Here is a 4,584-nt window from a genome sequence, read left to right on the forward strand (position 1 = left end):
TCACAGTAACATGTACCTCATTTACATAATAACCTCATCAGGACGATTATTTTATATTTTGCCTAAATAGCATCCTGCATTTCAAAAAATAAAAATAATTGGTTTCGTTGGCGATGATCTCGTAAGGCGATAAAGAATCATGCATAGTACAGGTAAGGAAGATATTAACCTCGAAGGAAAAGTGGATGAATACCCCAAGAAACCTTACGTAGCTAAATAATCAGAGTATTTTATTGAAATATTTTAAAGAAATGTATTAAAAATATTTCTCCCACACAGTTGTTCGTCCATAAAAAGAAATGTAAATTACTAACGATCTAAAAAAGGAAAAATAACTGTTTCATTAAAAACATATTTAAGTATAGTAAATAATTACTCAAATGACAGGCATGACAGGTATTTAAAATAAAGAAGTATGAAAAAAAATTCAATGCAATCTTCAATAATAATATATACAAAACTATTTCCCAAATCTTAGCTCAAAGCGAATAAATCGAAAGCGAACAAATAATACAGAAAAGCGAAAGAAATTAGATTTGATGCTGAAGGATGGATGAAATTAGCAATGGAATTTCCTGCCTGTGGGAACACTCTAATTATCTATGCAGTGACAAATACAGCAATTTTAAGCTGCCCTTTTAAATATAATAAACTTTCAGCATTTAATAAGTAACGGATTTAATTAGTTATGAATAAATACCAACTTCATCATTCACTTTGTCAAATTGGTTGAGGTTGCCATAGTAATTGGGGAAAATTTAGTTCACCGAGAGAAAATAGAAATGGTAATTAGCTTTTACAATATAATTTCTGTTATTAACCATTTGTATAGTTTAGTAAATAAAAAAATCGGATGATTATTACCTAAATGCCTAGAAGACAACTAAAATTTGCAGAATTCTAATAGTTTTTGGAGAAATAATCTAAAGCTAATTATTTTGTTTAGTAAAAAAAATTTTTTTTTTGAAAAAAGCTTCAGAAAGAAGTATAAAGTATTCGATTCCTTTGTTTTTTTTTTTTTCAAAAATTACGATCATGCATGAAAAAACTTGGATTGCAAATAGAATTTAATTGACAAAAATAAAATTTTATAATAAGACAATCTAATTAACTTTAGTATTATCATCAGTGGTATTTAGTATCTAATTAACTTTAGTATTATAAAACTCAAATAAAAGTAAAAATCAAGCAAAATATGTTTATAACAGTCAGTTAAGAGAAATTAAGACCTACGATATGGTTATGGAAATTTGGAGAAGATTGCGCACAAATAGACTTCACTTCGATGGCTATCATCCATACGCAGATAGGTGTGTTTCAAGCCGCCACTGATGATCGAACCCTACTCCTTCATAATGACTGGTCAGTGTCGTCAACTACTGAGTCTTCATGGCTCAACCATTATAGTTAAAGATTTAACTTAATCTTCTGATGCAGCTTCTAAGACTTAGATGTATATTCCCACATCAAGAAAAAAGTATGGTCAAGAATATGGAAAAATTTTCCATATTTCTGACTCAACACCAAACATTTTCACCGAAACACTTTGGTAATGATTTTGGTAAAATTAACAATAAAATATGATTTTGTAATGTGATAAAATTTTGGTTGGATAAATTTGGAAAATTTATCATGATACCTTAAAGCATGGCATAAAAACAATTTATTTGGTTAAATTTACGTTTCAGTTTTGAATTTTTTTCTAAATGTGTGGCAATAACAACTATAATTTTGAGAGCCATAATTCGCGTTAAAACATTACCAGATGAAAGGAAAAACTATCAAATGAATGGTTTCGATACCGTATATTTTTGTTCCATTAATCAGAATTAAGTTTTTTTTTTATCAAAAATGTCATTACCATACCGTACTACATACGTTTTACCAGAATTTTTCGATGTTTAAATTGTGTTTATAAGTAACTGAATAATGAAAAATTATTCCAATAGTTTTAAACGATTTTCGGGAGTTAATAAGCGGCATATTCGGAAGCATAAGAAGATAATACTGTAAGGAATTTTTTCAAAAAGAACTATCAAATAAAATGAATATTTGCTTTAGCAAATTTACACCGCAGTTTAGATTTAAAGTGGAAATGGACTAGTGGAAATATGAAGACGCCACTCTTGTTTTAAAGAGATGTGTATTACAGAGAGTGATATATATTACACAAAATTAAGGGCCTACTTACGAAAATTAGATGTGCTGTTTATTTTAGAAAACGATGTGAAAAATACACTCTTAATTCCACAGTAAAAAGTTCTTTTACAAAAAACACTGTTTAAAGATTAATAAAAAAAATCTGTTTTTAACCGTTATCCGTGAAATGTAAAGAAGTTTTTTTTTTACTGTCTTTTACTGTATATTTGACGGTTTAAAGCTGTTTTGTTGAATAAATGGTTCGTTTGTGTCTTAAGATCTTTTTTAAATTTATTATACGGATTAAAACTGCCAGTTCAAAATTCCGATTTTGCCATTCAGTTTTGCTTACCATACGATAAGTGTACTTTTTTAAAAAGAAAACTCATTTCAGGATTATTTTCTAATCTTGCTCTTAGAAAATGCATTATGGTTTTGAACATCGTTTAAATAAAACTGCGAATAGACTTTATTATCAAAGTAATACTCTAACGGATTATTATGTTTTTTTAGATATAATTTTTTGATAAGTCAAGTGGACCAAACAATTTTATAAGAATTGGTCACTAGAATTTTAATGTTTTTGCTCTGAAATATAATGTTAAGAAGATTTTAGAGATAAAGAGAGTTCTTCATAATAAAGACCACGCTTTGGTAGCATCGGGAACGGAACACTCGCCTCTCAATGAAGTGCCCCAGGTTCGAATTTCAACTTTGTCTGGTGGTACGAATTCCAGTTCGCGATTCCCACTGACCCCAAAGCAGGCATAGTTGTTTTAGCGAGTTTTTTTCTGTTAAAAAACAGTACTTATCAACTTAAAACAGTATTTCTTTTTGTGAAATTAACGGCTTTATTCTGTTTTAGTGAGCAAAAAAAAAAGACAAAAAACCCAGAGCACCCTGAAAAACTTTAGATCTAATGATAGGGTGACGATAGAACTTCCTAATGATTCATGTTTTCAAATATAATGATTAATTGGTAAAGACGATATTTTAAGCTTGGAAATCAGATAAGCGTTCTTTCTGTAAATAAATAAAACCTTTAGCTCAACGGATTAAAATTTCTAACCCAAAAATATAGGAGGAAGTCTTCTACATGTAAAGAGTTTCTAGTGTTCTGCATTCCTAATTTTGTCTCCCTGGACTATTATAATACAATATCCTCATCCACGCAAAGATAGCTGCTTCACACAAGAAGTCTAGAATTTCCTATGTCTTACATTAAGTGAAAAAAGCAGATAAATTAATTAAACCACATTCCATGGTTTATTTCACCATACACAACTCAGCAACAAGGTAATTCCAGTGTCAATTACCTAACAAAAAGCCTAACTCCAATGTCAATTTAAAAAAAAAAAATTCATGGTTTTGAAACACTTCCAGTTGTAAATGGCTAAAAATCATATAGTTTTGTATTCATGGTTTTTAACTATACTTATTGTAAACAGTTTCAAAACCCTAAAGATAAATGAATATACTTTATTGTAAACTTTGCGGTTAATTGAATGGACTGATTGCTACCGGTTATTTTATAGTAATTTCAGAAGGAAAATTCCAAAATTGTGCCCATTGAATGATTTGTTAATTTTCTATGATAAAACTTTGAATGCATTTGATATTTCAGCTGCAATTATTAAAAGAAACAATATGTTCCTTACAAAAATATGCAATTCACTGGAAACTATCGTGTGTGATTCAATTTGTGTTTTAGTGGTCCGCCAGAGAAAATATTTTAAGGACAGTACTTATTTTGAAATATATTTCGAGACTTCTATTTCAACTTTCGTATCTAACACTATCTCTAATGATTTTGTAAATCATTATTCATTGTTGGAGGTTTGAAGAGCTTCACTTTCAGAATATATTACGAAGCTGAAACGTGTTTAAAATTAAATTTGCATGCATCTTTGCCATGAAATGATGAATTTTGCAGTTTTATAATAAATTTCATAAGTATTGTACGCACTTTTGAATGAACAAAAAAATATAAAAGATTCTTTAATTAACAAAAAAAAATTGATTATTTATGCGCCAAAATAAAAATTAAAATTAGCCTTTAAAGTGTTGTCGTGGTTAGTAAATTATACTTCAAGCGAACTATTTACTTAACGGAAAATTAAACCTGAAAATATGACATCCATCTGCGGAAATTACCTCTACATTCTCATGAGTGTTACAATAATATTGAACTAAAATGTTTAACAGCCGATAATACCAAAAGAAATGCGCCAAAAAAGGAAGACGTGCATTAAATATTTTAAGAGTTGAAAACTATTGTGAAATAAACATTAAAAGGAGAAATCTTTCTACTCTACAGGAAACAGAACATGAAAATAGGTCACCCATCTGTGAAAGTTACTACCGCTGTTTTATTGGATGATATTTGAGTTAAAAGTTTTACCTGCCAAAAAAAAAATAATAATAATTGATTAGAGCTATTCAAGT

This window comes from Parasteatoda tepidariorum, chromosome 5 (assembly GCF_982258835.1).
Source record: "Parasteatoda tepidariorum strain Cologne lab strain chromosome 5, Ptep-v5.0, whole genome shotgun sequence".
Lineage (NCBI taxonomy): Eukaryota > Metazoa > Arthropoda > Arachnida > Araneae > Theridiidae > Parasteatoda > Parasteatoda tepidariorum.